Here is a 19,401-nt window from a genome sequence, read left to right as displayed (position 1 = left end):
TGTATGGCCGGCGAAATTGGATAATGGCGTTGCTTGACCGGCAGATTCTCGTCCACCACCTCGATGGTGTGTTCCTCTTTGTCTGTCCGGCCTAACCCCAGTACCGCGAAGGACGGGAATTGGGTCTTCACATGCTCCAACATATGTTTTTGTTCCGTCGTCAAAACATGTTGGATTGCGTCAAAAGAGAGGTCACCCTCGGCGGGCACGAGCTCCGCCACCCTGGCACCATTCACACTACCACTCACACCCTTACTCACAACACTCATACCAAAAGCCTGCAAAAATCTATCCCAAAATATACTTCCTGTTGCAGATCAGGAACTATCAGAAATTCGAACTCCCTGGTCGTATTTTCCCACTCGACTGGTAACTTTATGACCCCTACCACGGCGGTTTCCTCCCCGTTCGCGGTTCGGATATTTTGGCCCCTGATTGGCCTAATCAAGGCCTCTTTACCACACAGGAGTGCCGCTGAGCCTTTCCCTAAACAGGTGGCACTCGCCCCTGAGTCCAAGAGAGCTAAAACTTGCCTACCTCCTATCGCGGTTTTGGCGAAAAATCTAGTGTCACCTTTCACGGTGACTATGGTGGCAATTATTTTATTTTTCAGCCGTTTAAAATATCTCTTCTTCTCCCGCATTTTCTCTATTTTCTTAAAATTTCTCTTCTTTCTATTAATATCTATTGTTTCACAAAAAATTCTTCTCCTAGCTTCTTCATATTCAATTTTCCTCTGATGTAAACTTTTTCCCTGGCGCATTTTCAAATTTCCTTCTATCTTTTCAACTCTCCTATCTACCTCTTCCCTACTCAAAATCTTTACGGTTGTGCTGCCGGGTTGCCTGTCTTCTGGCTGAAGTCCCCGGTCAACTCCGCCAGCCTGGGGTTTCCCTGCTTCGGTTTAAAAACACAAAAGGACGAACGTAAAACATACCATATTGTGGAACGAGGACGAACATTTATTTGGTTTTTGTGCTTCTGCCGGGTTTTTCGCAAAGTGATCCACCGGCATGCCACACGAAAAACACAACATTAAGTGGAAGGGGGAAGCACAAAAGGAGTTGACAGTGGACTTGGATGCGGGACTAACAGAAGGACGAACACTATTGGGATTGGCTGTGGTTTGGTGTTGGGGTGAGGATTGGGATTGGTGTTGGGGTTTCCTATAAAAGGCTTCGAATTTTGTTGCCTCTCCTACCCTTGACTGCTCAAAATCGACCTCGTTAACTACCCTAGTCCTACTCTTATTCTCTTTAATAAGTTTTTCGGCTCTCTTGCATTCCGACTTGAGCTCCGCCAACGAGTCCATTTTTATTGCGAAGGTCAAGTTGGCCAGGTACGGTTTGAGGTTGCCCCTGATGATGCCAACCAACTCCCTCTCAGGGATTCTCTTCCGCAAACGGAATGTCATATTGTGGACTTCGGCATAAAAGTCATCGAAAGCTTCCGCGGGCAGCTGCTTCCTTTCCATGATTTCACGGATGATTTCATAGTCGGACTCGGCGGATTTGAAGTGGCTTAGCATTTCTGCTTTCAGCCCGAAATAGCCGAAATCGGTTTCGTCTGCGTGGTCCTCAAGGACCTGCCAATACCACTTCAAAGCACCGCCGGAAACCAGATTATGAAAGTCCGTGAAGAGCTGGAAGTAGGAAATATTATGCTGCTCGCGCATCCTCTCCACCCGAAAGATGAAGCTTTCGACGCTTATACCTTTACTGGTCCCATCGAATTTGATGTGCCACTTTTCAAGGTCGAGCTTCTTCCACCTGGGAGGATCGCTGGCATCTCGCCCGGTACTGTAACTGACCGTTGGCTCATTGACGCGCTCTGCGTTTCCCCCCCTCCGGCTCCGATGCTCGGGCGTAGATGCCAAAGCGGACCGATGAACAGGCACTTGCGCAGACGTTTCTATGTCTGCTACGCGGCCACCAAGGTTATCGACACTGGTCTTAATGCTCATCACCTCATTTGCCATTTGCGCCACCAAGTCGTTTTGTTGCGCCATCATCGCCATCATTCGGCTCAGCTGTTCGACATTATTTGCATCTTGGGCGGTGTGGCTTTGAGGAGCATTAAGGCCAATGCCGACATTCGTTGAGGGTGCGTTCTGCGCCGGAACATCACCCCCCTGGGCAGCTACGTTTTCCCTATCGACCATTTGGCACACCAAATCGATTTTTTGGGAGAAGTTTAGACTATTATCTAATTCGTTGAATGACACCCCGTTCGCGACAGAGACCCTCAGCGGGCGATCAGCGCCAAAAGTTCCAAAAATCCGCGACGCGCACCTATTGAAATAATCCGTAGGCACAAAGTCTATGGGCCTAGGAATCCCTGTGTCAATTTGTGTGAAGAGTGAACCAGCAATCTGGTTTTCAAGAGCCCTGGCACGACTCCTTGTAACACGCCTATTGGAATCTAAAATTCCCAATCCCCCAAATACGCGGTTCTCTGTCTCTTTATCAGACATTCACTGTCTGAACAATAAATTAATGTCAAAAATTTGAAAAAAAAAACCAAAAAATCTATTTAGCCAGACACCCTAATATATCCAAGGACACGATATCCAACCCGCAAGTCAAATGGTAAAAAAAAAAAAACTATGCGAAAAAGCAAAAAAAAAATGAGATGCAAAGAAAATATTCCAATAAAAGCAATCTGTTTGTATTTGCAGATCTAAATAATAAAAGCGTAAACACTATAAGATAACAGGTCCAAATTCACCCCAAACCCAATAAAAAATATATAAATAAAGGATATTATATAATAGATATAAAAGTTACAATATATGTATGTATATAAAAATTCAATTCAATTATTAAGTAATAGGTTTGTGTGTATGTATGTATGTGTATGGTAATTCAAGTGATTTGTGGGTTTATGCGTATGAGGAATGAGAACAAAACTTACACGTTAATATCAAAAACAAAAATTTTGAAGAATATAAAAAAAATTTATTAAAACTGAAGTTAAATCCAGGGGCTATGTGCGTGTGTTTGTGTGTGAGAATTCAAACAATGTTTGTTTGGGTGTAAAATATTATGTATATGCTAATCGAAGCAATAGAAACTTAGGACTTACAAAAGGGGGAATTAAAATTATATGTTGGCTTGTGGGTGTAGGCGTAGCAAGACAAACTTTTTTTTATTTTCCTGCCTTAACTGTCTCGTATCCAACCCAAAAATATTATCCAAAATCAAAAACAAAATAACTCAGGGATCAAAAATTAAATGCGAATAATATTTTTGATACCTAGTGATCTAGGTTTGACGATTTGAGGGTCTGACCCAGAATCCAAAAAAAAATACCTCAGGGATAAAACTGAAAAAAAAATTTAACTAAAACTAAAACCAATTTCTAACACTATGTTTGTGTGGGTGAGCTAGTTGGATGTAAATTTTCGAAAAAAAACGCAATTCAAGCAAGATGTTTGGGAATAATCCCTAAGAAATATTCAGTAAAAAAAAAAAAAATTTGAATAATCTCGAAGCTTCAAGAATATTAAATTTTGAATTTGAAATCAAAAGTTACCAAATGAAATTTAATGTATTTGTATTGGTGTCTATGGTGCTGCCTTGGCGAAGGTTCAGCGAAGGTGGTTAGTCCGTCTCTATGTATTTGAAGTCTGGTCAATCGTGCTGTCCGTGGAAGTGTGGCACTTCACGTTCACGAACTTATTCCTATGAGTGGATGCCACACCTCCTACTCCTAAATATCGTGGCGACGACTGTAAACCTCACTTACCGGCAGTGCTGGACTCCCGGTAAGGTAGCTTGAACAGCTCGCCACGATCTCCTACCTAAGTCCGTCGCTAGCTAAGTGTCATACCAGTTACCACTTTGTCGAGCTGTTAAAGTTCAACAAAGGAACCCTGACATGGACACTCAGCTAATCCCTATCATCTGGTCATGATGACACTTGTCGATCAGGTGAACCCAACCGGCGTTGCCATCATGACTGTCCCTGTCCTGTCAAAAGACGGAAATAAGGATTGGGTTTGAAAGGATAAAAGGAAAAAAAAAATGGAAAATCTAAGAAAGGAAAGGTTGAAAAAAATTAAGAATTTCAAAAATGACAAATAGGAAATAATTAATTAAAGTAAAAATTGGAAATTTAAAGCAAGAGATCATTAATTAACGTGTAAATGAAAAATTGGTCGAGCTATTAACGTTCGGAATACCAAAGCTAAAAACAGATAGAAAATTTTGGAAACTAAAAAAAAAAAAAATGTAAGCGGAACTTGAAGGATTAATGGGGATCGAGAAAAAAAAACTGCAAAACAAAATACAAATTTAAAATTGATAAAAAGGGAAATGGAAGAGTGAAAAAGGCTATTAAAAAAAGGAAATCGGGCTATTAACGTTGGGCGCCATTGTTACGTGGCTGACTGTTTGGATGGCGAGGAGCGGCGGCAAGCAGGTATGCTTGCGGGCCCAGGCTAGCTCGTCGTCTTGAGCGGGGTATTTCACCACCGTCCTCACCCACAGCCACATGAACAAAAAAAGGGTTCATACCTGCATGTGTTTAGAAAGGAAAGCTGAAACAGATAGAAATAGGCGTGATTGGCAAAGTTATAGAGGGGAAAGCATAAGGGGCAGAAAAAGGTGAAGGCCTGTCTTGTCAGGTGGAGTCTACCCTCCCTCTGCAGTGCAACCCGCACCGCACCGTGGGCACTGTGCTGACTCCTATTTACTTACAGTGCCCCCAAACCTGACTTAAGTCGTCCATCCGTCAAGAAGTCATTTCCCTATCACTCACCTTCACCTTACCTTACCGCGCGCAAGCGCAGCACCAACACCAAATATCGACTTAGCCCTGCATTATTGAAAATATTAAAATTTCATCCAAACATAATTCTTATGATTTATTTACAAAATTTTTGGTTTCCAAATTACCAACTAATACTAAGTGCAATAATTTCAACAAACTTTGAACTCAAAGTTGACTACAAAATAATTTTCCAAGGATTCCAAAAGGCTTAACTAGTATCAATTTCTAAAACTTCTATTTACTCAAAGTAAAAAAAAAATGCTCAAATATAATACTGAACCTTATTACTAGCTAACATTACAAATTCATGTGAAGGCAGGAAGAAGTCGATAAATTTCAAATTCCATACAATAGAAAATACTTATGACTAATAGACAAAGTGTCTGAACTCAAATAAAAAATTTTAACTTTTAGGGCCAACCTAATGCCATATTATTACTAGGAGCTAATTCTAAATCCTAAAATTGCAAATTCAAATAAAATGAAACAAAGTAAGAGGGCGAACAAAAAAAAAATCAAGTACCCTAATCCCTGATCTACCGCAGCCGCTCCAGTAAACATAAGATCAATTATGTACACATCAAAAGTAGGTCATCAAAGTAAAAGAATTTATGTGTATATGAAAACTAAAGGTATGTATGTAAGTGCAAATGTACATTTGTGACGTTTTTTATGCATGTACATATGTTCGTTGCAATCTGTTTTTATTGTTCTGATTTGCAAATTCCTGTTCTATTTTTGCAAGAGCAGGAATCTGTGCTAACACATGTACATACAACTAAACAGGTGTATTTTGATAAATTTTAATGTTTCACTCAAAACACTCACCAAGTTACTCTTCTTATCCAACGGCGCCGCTGCAGTTGAGTAGCTGAAAAAAAAACTCAAACATACATATATACATACATACACAAAGCTACCCTCAATTACTCAGCCAGATCGCTCGCTTGCGATCTTGCTTTATGAGTTAATTAGTATGTTGCTTATGTCCGGACGATAATGCACGCGGCCAAGTGAAGCAAACACTGGTGTATGCAAAGATGCTTAATAAAAAGGTAACGAACAAAAAACTTATAAGAAACAAAGAAGGCAGGTGATACCAAAAGTATAAAGCAAAGTTTTATACTTTTAGTGCCAACCGATGTGTTTAAAATTAAAAGAAAAAAATTTGCCGACAAAAAGGTAAAAAAAAAAGGCATGTGCTTAGAGAATTCTGAAAGCAAGTAGGAATTCAAGCGTATAAGAAAAAAGTTAAAACATATGAAAAATTAGGAGAGGTGGTCTGTCGGAAGCAAATGTCAAAGGAAATAGGAAATTGAATAAAAGAATCAAAAACGAATGACATGAATAAAACTGTGTAGGTAAAAAAACTTACCCGAAGAAGAGAAAAAAAATTTTTTTTACGGAATTGAATAAAAAATTTATAAACCTAAAACGAATCGAAGGGGTTCAAAGCGAAAAATTAAAATTATGAGAAAACTAAGGCAGCAAGAAGAAAAGTTGAAATGCCCTTATGCCCCTAGACCCCTGTTGCTAACCTTTTTCTTCGTTTTTGTGACCCTAGGCTGAGCAGATATTGCTAAGTTTCTTTTCTTTCTTTCGCAATAAAATTAAGACATAAGCCATATACATATATAGGTACCATAACAAAAAAGAATACCAAAAGGTTGATGTTGATGTTGTTGTGGTTGTTGATGGCCTCTTTGTTTTGTGTCGTTTTGCCGAAGATCATATGTGTTGACGTGGCTGTTGTTATGGTTGCGTCTCAATGCCGCCGGTGAAAAGTGCTATCGATGTTGCCAATTCTATTGTGCTTTTGCAGTTGTTGTTGTGGTGTGCGCATGCAACGAATTAAATAGAATGTAGTGTTTGTGGATGTGTGGCAATTGTTTTTGGCCGGAATGTCAGCAGTGTGATGTTGTTGTTGTTGGCGTTACGCCGCCAATATGAAAAAGTGCTGTTGTGGTTGTTGCGGCCGTATATTGCCACTATGAATAATTTGTTGTTTTGGTTGTTGGTGTGGTGCACGCCAGTAAAAGTAAAAATGTAACGTAGTGCTTTTGGATGCGTGATAATTGTTGTTGGCCGGAATGCCGCCAATATGCAATATGGTGTAGTTGTTGTTGCCGCCAATATAAAAATAACCACCGGTTGTGGTTGTTGCGGTATATTGCCAATAAAAAAGGTGCTGTAGTGGTTTTTGTTGTGGAGTGCGCTACCAAATAAAATTTTATTGTAGTGCGTGGCAGTTGTTGTTGGGCGCTATGTCGCCGAAACCTGCGCCCAGTGGGTCTTTCCCAACGAAAAATCAATTGTTCGTTGGTTTTCAGCTGTTGCGACACACGTTGTAGTTTAGTTTATTTCTGCCGGATCGGGTGCTAGGTGTAAAACCAGATGTATTTGGTTTTAACGTTCGCGATACACTTTTCGCCGCGCACTACTCAAAAAAATTTTAGCTGGCCAAACGATTTAGAAAACAGGCTTTAACTCCGGTATGAGGCGCGCACTAAAAACTTGGTGTAATTAAAATATTTTTACGTATTTCACACTTTGCACTTACGCGCACTGGCACTGGTAAAATGATACTTTCGCCCGTTGGCTGATTTTCCCCCTTCTTATAGCCACCGCCGTGGTAAGAAACGTTACCCAGAAACGGAAAATTCCTACCTATACAAGCTTAACCTTCTTTTCGGCTTTCCCGTATTTTTCATCCATACAATCAGGCACTCATACATTCACACGCCTTCCGCTCCACAAAACGAACACCTACACAGATACATTTGGTTCGTGCCTTGACCGCTCACACTGATGCATTCACACGCTTATAGCCTTGCACAAATACACATCCACATACATAATACCGAACAGAACAAACACATAGTTACTTATCATTCGTCAAGGCTGCTAGGTTGTTAGCAACATGGTAAAAGTTTACTTATTATAACAACATGATGCCAAGCGCAACATCTTATTTCCGTTGCCACATTGTGTTCACTGTGACGGACTTTTCCTTGCGCCGGGGTATGCTCAGTCCGTCCAGGATCCCTGTGGAATTAGAGAAGAATCCCTATCGTCTCCTTTTAAAGAGAAAGATCCCGTTTTGTTGTTAAAAAGAAACGTTATAAACTCTTTATTCCGAAATATTCAAACTACCCTTAAAGCTATGGCGACGGAGGTGGGAAACCACCGTCGGTTCTATGCCGATGGGGTTGGGAAAACCCCCACCGGGACTACGCTTAAACTAAAAAATCTCAGACTACTTCGTAAAGAAAGCGGAGGTGTAGAACCACCACTTCCTCCCAGTCGGTGGAGTTGGTAAAACCCCCACCGAGTATATAGCTTAAGAATACCCTGCTCTTTCTGAAGGTTGCGGAGGTGGAAAAACCACCACAATCCCTCTAACGATGGGGTTGGAAAAACCCCCAAAGTTGCTAAAATAAAGAACTCGTGAGATGGAAAAATCTCAGGAGTTCCATTCACCGCTAAACAAGGCGTTAGCAGGCTACTATTCCTAGCTGGCTACTGTCTCAATTCGCGAAATTTGTCGCCCTTTTATACTTGTCCACGCGCAGGTGGACAGTTATCCTACAGCAATAAATTTTACTTGTTATATGTATTTACTTAAGGTATCTTACATTTAACTGTCTTATAAGTATTTATCTCCAAATTGCGTATGTAAAAATGCCCCTTGTACTGCGCCCCCTAACATGTGAGTTCGCTGGTACGCATCTCCAGTTAGCTAGCATAGTTATTTTTGTTTTCCCTCTGCTGCTTGCTTATTAGGTCTTGTTGTTGTCGACGAGTTGGTTGCCCTTCGTAGGTAACTTGTGTCTAGTACCTACGCTGTGTTGTTGGTATGCTAACGTGACCGCTTCCTAGTACATTGCATTTTTTCGTTTCTCTTTGTGCGATGTCCGCCCTGACGGTTCGCTTTAATGCTTGCTGTGCTTGGTCGCAATGGCTTGGTAAACGTATGTTTGTATGTTTTAGGTGTTCTTGCAATGGGAGCTTATGTGTGTTGCTTATTGCATTGCTGTAATCCCAGCATTATTTGAAATTCCAGCCGGTTATGGGTTATCTGTGGAAATTATAATGTTCAACCAAAATATTTACCGTATGCGGGCAGAGACAATTATTTAAACGAAGAAATTAGATGTTGTCATGAATGTTTATATGTATATTAGGGTAATTCAAAAATGATTATTTTGTATGTGTAAATTTAATTCATATAATTCAGTTTTGTACATTTTACATGCTATATGTATAAATTCATTGTAATTCAAGTGGGATTTATACACGTTTTAATGAGTTTTGATAAATATTTGTAGGTTCGAATGTGTGGGCTCCAAAGCCGGTGGATTTGGGTCCTCACACTCTCCCCTCACCTGCCGTAAGCAGGGTTACCGTTACCAGGCCGGTCCTAGTGATTCTCACTCGGTACGTGTGACCGTCTATGTTCCGATGGAACGTCCTCTTCCGCCGCTTCGTCCGTACTACCTGTACGTGCTCCCTGATGTCTCTCGCTAATGCCTCGGGGAGGGGTTCGACTCCGGTTCGGTTGGCCCATGTCTCTGTCGCCTCCGCTGTTGTCTTTTCGAGCCACCTCTCGATTTCTGTGAGCACATCCTCACCTTCGCCTATGTTGCCGTCGTCGGCGGGCTTTATGCTGGCATCGCCTTTTGTCGTCGACATGCCGTCACTCGCGTTGAGACTTAGTACGTCGCTGTCGTTGAGGCTGCCGTTGACCTCGTTGGTCAAACGGCTAAATATTTCGTCGTCGTCGTTGAGGCTGCCGTTGACCTCATTGGTCAAACGGCTAAATACTTCGTCGTCGTCGTTGAGGCTGCCGTTGACCTCATTGGTCAAACGGCTAAATACTTGCGTTATTTATAGGGTAATCTCTCGCGATCTGGGTCTTGTTCTAAAATGAAATGTTATGCAGAATTCCGTCACCAGGTTATAGCATTGGCTGGCTATGTGGTTGACGTAGTTCATCGTCGTCAGGATCCCGTTGTCTAGGGTTGGGGCTTGCGCTCGTGCTGTGTGCCACCCACTCCGGTCTTCATCTACCACCTGTTGGTTGTTGATTATGTCTGCGCGTTCGATTCCGAAACCATTTGCACCTGAATTGGCGAGTGCTAGTGAACCACACGTCGCTACCGTGCTGTAATCCGTCTGATCTTCTTCCGTGACCTGGACTGTTTGCGATGTTGGCGCGCGTGGCGTTGCTTTTACTACAGCCAGTTGCTCTGTGTGTTCCTCGGTGGATATCTCGGTGGAATGTTGGTTCGAGGTTCTACTACACGATGCTGATGATGGCGCGCGTCGTGTTGTTGCTATCGTCGTCGGTCGTCTCGTTTGTTCCCCGATGGGGACTTCGGTGAAGCCCCCATTCGGGGCTTGGCGGGGCGCTTTTGACTTACCACGTTCGCGGGGTGAACGTATTCTTCTTTCTGTTTCTGGACTTGCTTCTTCTTCGACTGTCGCTTGATGGTATGCTTTTAGCTCGCTTATGTGTGCCGTCCTCCTTTTGCCGTTATGCACCTTGTCTAGCTCGACGATTACGGGCGATACGAAGTTCGTTACACGATGAGGCCCACTGTGTCTTGGTGCTAACTTTGCTGCGAAATTGTCCACTGCTTTGGACAGCTGATGCTCTTTTACTAGTACCAAGCCGCCCACCGCCGGTTGCCATTGTCTCCTACGTAAATTATAATGCCTTGCCTGCTCCGCTGAAGCTTGCTGTTGTCTACGAAGTGCCATCTGATATACCTCTCGCATTTTCGCCATCTTTTCACTGAGAGCCATCTTCTCCTCGCCTGTGCCAAGTGTTTGCTCATCGTAGAGGGCGTTGGGGATCCTCGGTTCCCTACCCTGTACCACGAATGCTGGACTGTAGCCTGTTGACTCGCATACGCTTGTGTTCAGTGCTAGTGTCATCTCTGGCAACAACTCATCCCATGTCTTATGCTCCTTCCCAGTGAATTGTGCTATCATCATCTTGATGTTGCGATTCGCTCTCTCCGTCGGGTTCTCTTGCGGTGTGTACGGTGCCGTTAGCTGGTGCTTTATGCCGGATTCTTGTAAAAACTTCTTGAAATTCCTGCTTGTGAACTGTGCTCCATTGTCTGTGATTAGAATTTTTGGCGCGCCAAATCGGGCCAAAATCCTCTCCCTCATACCTCTGATCACATTCTCCGTCGTCGCCTTCCGTATTGCTATGATCTCTACCCATTTCGAGAATTTATCCACGAAAACTAATGCCATCGTATTACCATGCTTCGAACGAGGGAGTGGTCCAACGAAATCTGCACAAACGGTAGCAAAAGGTTCATCTGAAATCTGCGTTAGCATCTTACCTGCAGCTTGTTGCTGGCTGGGTTTGTAGACTTGGCATGCGTGGCATTGTTGAACGTACTTCTGTACGTACTTGAACATCCCAGGCCAGTAATACCGCATCATTGCACGCGCGATGGATTTCCGTATCCCCATGTGCCCCGCGCTTGGTGTGTCGTGAATCTCGTTAAGCACTCTTCGCCTCTCCGATTTCGGTACGCATAACTTCCACGGTACCGCATCCTCACCATCCATTTGACTTCCAATTCGTCTGTATAGTCTTCCTTCCTCTATGACGTATTCGGGAAACTTCTCTGGTGTCCTCGTAACTTCAGCCATCTTTGACGTGTACCACTTGCAACTCAAACTTTCTTCATGTGTCGTAAGGCTACCCAGCTGTTCCTCCAGTGGCTGCCTCGACAGTGCATCTGCGACCACGTTCATATTGCCCTTCCTATACGGCACGTCGAACGAATACTGCTGTAACTCGAGCGCCCATCGAGCGATCCGGCCTGACGGACTTTCGATAGCATTCAACCATTTCAAAGCCAGGTGGTCGGTGATAACCGTGAAATTGTACCCTTCTAAATACGGTCTCATTTTCCTTATTGCCCACACGATTGCTAAACATTCCTTCTCAGTTGGTGAGTAGTTCATCTCGGCTTTATTCAGCCGGCGGCTAGCATACGCTATTACTCGCTCTTCGTCATCCAACCCCTGTGTGAGAACTGCTCCGAGACCATAATCGCTCGCGTCTGTCTGTAATCGAAATCTTTTCGTAAAATCTGGGCAAGCTAGTGCTGGTGCTTGTATTAGTGCATTCTTCAACGCTTCGAATGCCGCCTGTTGTTCTTCGGACCATTTCCACCTACTTCCCTTCTTCAAAATTGACGTCAGTGTGTGCGAAACTTGTGAAAAGTCGGGTACGAACCTCCGGTACCAAGAGACTATCCCCAGAAATCGCCTTAATTCTCGTATGTTGTGTGGTGGCGTCAGCTCCTTGATAAACGTAACTTTGTCGGGATCCGTGTGTATTCCTTCCTCGCTGACGACGTGTCCTAGATATTTCAAACTTTTCTTAAAAAACTCACATTCGTCTGGGTTGATCTTCAGATTCGCCCTCCGTAGCCGCCGAATTACTTCCCCTAGGTGCTTTATATGCTCTTCCAAAGTTGTGCTGGTGATGATGATATCATCCAGGTAGGCAAACGCATTTGGTTCCAACTCTGGGCCAATAACACGGTCGAGTGCTCGCTCAAACGTAGCCGGAGCGGAATGTAGACCGAACGGCATCACTTTCCAGTGATACAACCCTCGGCGGGGCACGGTAAATGCTGTATACTTCTTGCTATCTTCTTCCATCGGGATTTGCCAATAACCATTTTTGAGGTCCAGACTGCTGATAAAACGCGCGCTACGTAGCCTATCTAAGATATGCTGTATTCTTGGGAGTGGGTACGCATCTGGCACTGAGCGAGCGTTGAGCTGCCGATAGTCAACGCAGAGTCTCCATTTGCCGTTCTTCTTCCGGGCTAGAACTATTGGTGCACTGTGTGGGCTGTGGGATGATTCGATGCAACCCTTCTCTATTAGCTCGTCTACCTCCTTGTTTATGATCTCCTGTATCTTTGGGTTCTTAGGGAAATACCGCTGTTTGATTGGACGGTCATCTCGCATCACTATCTTATGCGTGGCAATGTTGGATACTCCTATCATCTCTTCGAAAATCTGTAATTCGCGCTTTAGAAACGTACTCTCCGCAACGTCACTCCTCACGTCTTTCTCGATACTTGCGCTACCTTCGCCCTCCATCATGGTTGTACACGTCACCATCTCCTGAGCTCTCTCTTCTGCTCGTAACGTCATTGTTTCGTTGCCACACCTCAGCTCAAATTTAGCCTTTGCCAGATAATCTGTCCCGATCACCACGCTGTCGACTAACCCAGGCAGAACTAACAACTCACTCTGATGCACTTGATCCCCCAGTTTTACCTCCGCGTCCACTGCCTCCGCTATCCATGCTGCGCTGCCATCGCCCATCACCAATCGTGTATGTATCTTCTTGAGCTTCCGTGCGTCTATTTTCGCCGCTGTCTTCTCGCTGATGAAACTTCTTGTCGCCCCCGTATCTACTGACGCCAGGACTTCCTCTCCATCCAGGGTTACTGCAGCCAAGATTCGCCCTTGGGTCTGCCTAAATGTACTTACTGAGTACGAGGTTGGGTTTGTTGAGACGCCACCCCTCGATACCAATGGGGTCTCTGCCCGTTTCCCTGCTGTCCACGACAGCAGTCACGCGTTAGTATACCTACTCGGCCACACTGCAAGCAGATATCCCTTCGTTCGTTTCGACACCCATGTGCGTAGTGTCCGCTTTCCCCGCATCGCCTGCATGCGTTCCGTGGATCGATGGGCCCTTGGCGTGGTGTCGTCGCATGCTCTGGCGTGCTTGCTTGTCGCTGCGCCTCCGTTCTCCGACCTCCTTGCTTCTCATCTTCGTGTATATATTGATAATGCTCGGTTGGCCGTCGCGGCACAAAAGGTTTCGCCGCCGGCCTCAGCGGTTCTTTCTCCGGTAAGATGTTCTCGTAATCCTCGGCCATGCTTACCAGTTCCTCTAAGCTGGTGAACTCGCTCCGTTTGATGTAAAGTTGGTACTCTCGTCGACAATTTCTGTAAATCCGGTTCAGCTTCTGCTCGCCGTTGTAGTCAGCGTGACGCATGAGTGCCTGTAACGATAAAACGTAATCCTTAAACTGCTCACCTGCGCGCTGCGTACGCTGACGGATCTCGTCATCTAGCTTCTCGAAATACCTCGAGCTCAGGAAAAATTTTAGAAAGTCCTTCTTGAAGGCTTCCCACTCTTGCCACTGCCTGTTGTTGTTCCGGTACCACACCAAGGCCTTGTCCTTCAGCAACTCAGGTAACGCTCGTGGGATGGAATCGCGACCAACTTCGTACCTGTCGGCCAGCTCCTCCACTCGTTCAATAAAACATAGCGGGTCCTTACCACCGTCATATTTCAGACCCCACTTACGTACTCGGTCCATTACGTTGGCGTGCGACATAGTGCGCGTCTACTCTGAATTCCCTTGTGTGATCTTCCTGTGATTTAACCACCTGTTATCCTCTTGTTGATTGTACCCCACTAGTGATTATCCTCGTATTGTTACTTGTTTACCATGTTACTCTATATTCAGTGTCGCTGCTCGGGCGACATTTGTGACGGACTTTTCCTTGCGCGTGGGTATGCTCAGTCCGTCCAGGATCCCTGTGGAATTAGAGAAGAATCCCTATCGTCTCCTTTTAAAGAGAAAGATCCCGTTTTGTTGTTAAAAAAAAGAAACGTTATAAACTCTTTATTCCAAAATATTCAAACTACCCTTAAAGCTATGGCGACGGAGGTGGGAAACCACCGTCGGTTCTACGCCGACGGGGTTGGGAAAACCCCCACCGGGACTACGCTTAAACTAAAAATCTCAGACTACTTCGTAAAGAAAGTGGAGGTGGAGAACCACCACTTCCTCCCAGTCGTTGGAGTTGGTAAAACCCCCACCGAGTATATAGCTTAAGAATACCCTGCTCTTTCTGAAGGTTGCGGAGGTGGAAAAACCACCACAATCCCTCTAACGATGGGGTTGGAAAAACCCCCAAAGTTGCTAAAATAAAGAACTCGTGAGATGGAAAAATCCCAGGAGTCCCATTCACCGCTAAACAAGGCGTTAGCAGGCTACTATACCTAGCTGGCTACTGTCTCAATTCGCGAAATTTGTCGCCCTTTTATACTTATCCACGCGCAGGTGGACAGTTATCCTACAACAATAACTTTTACTTATTATATGTATTTACTTAAGGTATATTACATTTAACTGTATTATTCTACCCATATCTCGTATTATAAGTATTTATCTCCAAATTGCGTATGTAAAAATGCCTCTTGTACTGCCCCCCTAGCATGTGAGTTCGTTGGTACGCATCTCCAGTTAGCTAGCATAGTTATTTTTGTTTTCCCTCTGCTGCTTGCTTATTGGGTCTTGTTGTTGTCGACGAGTTGGTTGCCCTTCGTAGGTAACTTGTGTCTAGTACCCACGCTGTGTTGTTGGTATGCTAACGTGACCGCTTCCTAGTACATTGCATTATTTCGTTTCTCTTTGTGCGATGTCCGCCCCGACGGTTCGCTTTAATGCCTGCTGTGCTTGGTTGCAATGGCTTGGTATACGTATGTTTGTATGTTTTTGGTGTTTTGCAATGGGAGCTTATGTGTGTTGCTTATTGCATTGCTGTATTCCCAGCATTATTTAAAATTCCAGCCGGTTATGGGTTATCTGTGGAAATTATAATGTTCAACCAAAATATTTACCGTATGCGGGCAGAGACAATTATTTAAACGAAGAAATTAGATGTTGTCATGAATGTTTATATGTATATTAGGGTAATTCAAAAATGATTATTTTGTATGTGTAATTTTAATTCATATAATTCAGTTTTGTACATTTTACATGCTATATGTATAAATTCATTGTAATTCAAGTGGGATTTATACACGTTTTAATGAGTTTTGATAAATATTTGTAGGTTCGAATGTGTGGGCTCCAAAGCCGGTGGATTTGGGTCCTCACATCACTATAGGTACAATATTGTCAATGGTAATGTTATTATGTTAATATTATTTTAATGGCAACATTGCGGCTAAGGCACGGATCTGAACACAAAACACATAAACACATAGACGCATATACATTCTGCCACTCATTTAAGCCAGTATGGAGACAGGCTGTCGTTACAGTTGCTGCTAATATGATCATTCTACCGATGTCATTCACATTTCCATCGTTATTCACTACATCTCGTAAGTAAATGCATTCCTCGGACCGTAACTTAGTATGGTTGAATTTGATATAGTTTAAAGGCTCGGTCTCAATTTTTGCATACATATCCACGACAAATTGTTGGAACAATCTTCTGCATTTTAGAATGTGAGATTCTTCATTTTCACGAATCATTAATCGATATGAATCATAATTCATAGCGCTAAATTTTTTATTCGTTTCCGCGCCTGATTTTTTTTAAATCACATTTGTGAGATTATTAATACAATAAACTAAAGCTTAGAAAATTTTGAAAAATTCAGAAACCTTTTGCGAATTTTCATAAAAATTTTGAACTTTTTTCTAAGATTTTTTAGATTTTTTTGAGTATGCAGTTATGTCGCTTATTCAATTGTAATATACTAAGATTCAATCTCAAGCTGCTAAGAGAATTATCTGACTTTTGGCAATTTTTTTCCATTCGACCTTTGAATTTTTTTCCATAAAAAAAAATTAGAGTTATTAATTTGTATGGAAGAAAATGGATAGGTATGATGATAAAAAAAAATATAGTACGACTTTCTTGAACGTAGATTAACACATATTAAACGTGCAAAAGCTGCATATGTGACTCGATTATTATTTTTTGTTTTTTTTTGGAAATGCGGCAAGTCAAATTTTGAATAAACAAAAATCTACAACTGTAAGTGCACATGCTGAAAAAAGTATTGACACAGGTATTTTTGGTATTTTTGGCCAATTTTGGCTTTAACAAAATTTTGGCTTTAATTCCAAAAAATGCCGAACAAAAAACTTCAAACCTTTTAGGAAAATTCGTCGAATTTTCGCGAATCTTGGCCACATTTAAAAAAAATCACAGTTTTGTATTGGGCCATGAAGCATATTTTCATAAAAGATTTGTTTTTTTTAAGCCTTACCAAAACAAATAGTTTTTTTATTGTAACCTTTTTATTTGACATCCAATTGATATGGCAAAATGTTTACCTTGAGAGTCAATTTATTCTAATGTCCTTTTGAGCTCGGAAGTCGTTTTCACATAGTTGTGTCAGCTACGGTGTTGTAGGCCCTTAAAATATTATTTTTGTTTCAGCAAACATAAGTATAAAAATATTCACCAAACATAAAAAAATATCGGAACTTCTTTGTTTAAAAACTTTGTCAAATAATTCAAAAATAACATTGCCATGAGCTTCAAAGCAGTTTAGTTTGAAGAACAAAAAGAATATTTTAAGGACTATCCCGGTCTATTGCACACTTGCTTCTAAACTACCAAAATTAGTCATGTAGTATTGTTCTGTTGTATTGCCAGGCAACTTCACCATGGGGTGTCATGAAGTGCTCCATAAATTGTTCACGCACATTTACCGCATTGCTTGCTGGCCTACCTAAAGTACTGCTTGGCCGAATTGATGGGAGCATTCCGCTTTCTCCAAGCTCCATTCGCCAATTATCTTGAACAGCAACACCATTTGTCTCACTATCTATGTCAGATGTTCTCAGATATACTGATTTGCGGCTTAAAAGAAAATTGTGTAGGACGAAAGTGGCCAGAACAATAGCTTTCGCAAATTCTGGTTTCACATCCATTGGCCTTCTCAGAATTCGGTACCACGATGCACATATGCCGAACACTTTTTCAACTACATTTCTGGCTCGAGATATCCTATAGTTGAAAATTTTGTGAGAGATAACTTGTTTACGATAATAAAAAGGTTTCATTATGTACGGTTTCAAAGAAAAAGCGTCATCAGCAACAATGACAAAAGGCATTTCATTTCATTCATGTGGAAGTGGCTTCGGCGGTGGAAAAATAATTGTATTTTCAGCAAGCGCAGTAGAAAGTGGACATCTGTGTATTTTGGAATAAGAGTTCATAATTATTTATACTAAATTCCAAGAGTTTGTAGCAGAATTACCTTCCAAATACACCACCAAAATGCTTCAACTTCTACAAACAAAAATTTGTAGTCGGCGTCCACTAGAGCCATGAGAACAATGCTGTTGAAGTTTTGTATAATTAAAGTACTCAGAGCCGCAGTTTGCATGCCTGAATAGCTACATGCTTGCCATCCTGTGCCCCACGGAAATTCCATCGCTCTTCAAAACGTTGAGCAATTTCTGTCCATTCTTCATGACTGCTGGGAATATTGACGAAATATGACCAACATCAATATGTGTGTAGATTTGTGTCTGATTAAAGAAATGACATGAATACTTACCTCTAAAAAGTTGTCTTTTAAAGCTTTAAAAATAGCACGACATGTCTCACGTATTGCATGACAGATGGTAGTTTTTCCCAACAGGAAAACAGTCATCAGTCTGGAAAAGCTATCTCCTGTTGCCAAGTAACGTAAAGTTACTGCCAACTTCTCCCCTACCGAATTGGCTTCCCGGAACTTTGTATTAGCTTTGTAAACGTATGGGATTATGCGCTCCGCAAGAAAGCCAAAGTCCTCCAGAGTCATCCTCAAAAAATTGTTACACCATTTTGGATCTCACACGAACAGCTTAGAACGCAGTGTAGAAGCCACATGTTCCTCTATCCCGAAGCCCTGGCCCAACCCACCACTGCTTCCGCTTCCTTAACTGGTTCCACTTTCTTCTCCATGCCCTTAGGCTTGTCACAAAACAAAGAGTCGCAGCAGCTATCGCCATTTGTTTATTTGTCCGCATTTTTTTTAAATTAATTATTTGATCGGCTTTTACAAAATTTAGTTCACTTTCACACTTCTTCTACTTTAATTTTTTGTCTTTTGCTCAAAAGAATGTAACAGTTGATGGGCTGTCAAAAATATTTACTTAACGTTTGACATCAGTGGTTAAAACTGGATGTCAATCGACTGACACCACAATTTGATGACATTCTTTAACAAACACTGTGTTATCGAATTCATGCCACTTTTTTATATGTAATGAAAATACATTTGACACCAAATCGCCATGGTGACAGTTAAGTCAGTATTTGATTTCAGTGATTTTGAAATAGTGAAAACCAAACATAAGTCGGCAACAACAAATGCAACTTAAATTCTCATTGCGCTCAACATTGTTAACGATAGTGGGGAGAGCAATAGGTGGCGGCGTACGAATAGACGAGCGTCGCTCAACCGAACACACTTTGCAGAAGTAAGGTTTGTTTGATGATATGAGAAAATCTAGATCAGCCGATGAAAGTAGTAATTGCACTTAGCACACAACACTTTCAGTTGGCCTCTCTCAACCTTTTGTCCACATTCGCACGGCATTATGATGTATTAATGATAACGATTTGCCACTGATAATTTTATTTTATATCATGTTCATTTCTAACATTTAAATTACTTTAAGTATTGAAATCCAAAACAAGAGTTACTATCTCAATGTGGCAGTAGGCACAAATTATTAATATTTGTTAAGTTAACTATAAAAAATATACATAAATACGGAGCAAAAATAAACACGTCCTTATCGCTTGACGACTCAA

General features: G+C 42.1%; 1 protein-coding gene and 1 pseudogene across 1 annotated transcript in view; one reads left to right on the top strand and one right to left on the bottom strand.

Moving 5' to 3' along the window:
• lobo (lost boys) overlaps nt 1-19,401 on the top strand; it is a 1,557,146-nt gene that overhangs the window by 663,976 nt on the left and 873,769 nt on the right. The window lies entirely within an intron of this gene.
• LOC137239962 (uncharacterized) lies at nt 17,214-17,926 on the bottom strand (annotated as a pseudogene).

Source organism: Eurosta solidaginis, chromosome 1 (assembly GCF_040869045.1).
Source record: "Eurosta solidaginis isolate ZX-2024a chromosome 1, ASM4086904v1, whole genome shotgun sequence".
Lineage (NCBI taxonomy): Eukaryota > Metazoa > Arthropoda > Insecta > Diptera > Tephritidae > Eurosta > Eurosta solidaginis.
The sequence above is the reverse complement of the archived record's forward strand: the minus strand, read 5'-3'. Positions and strand labels throughout refer to the sequence as shown.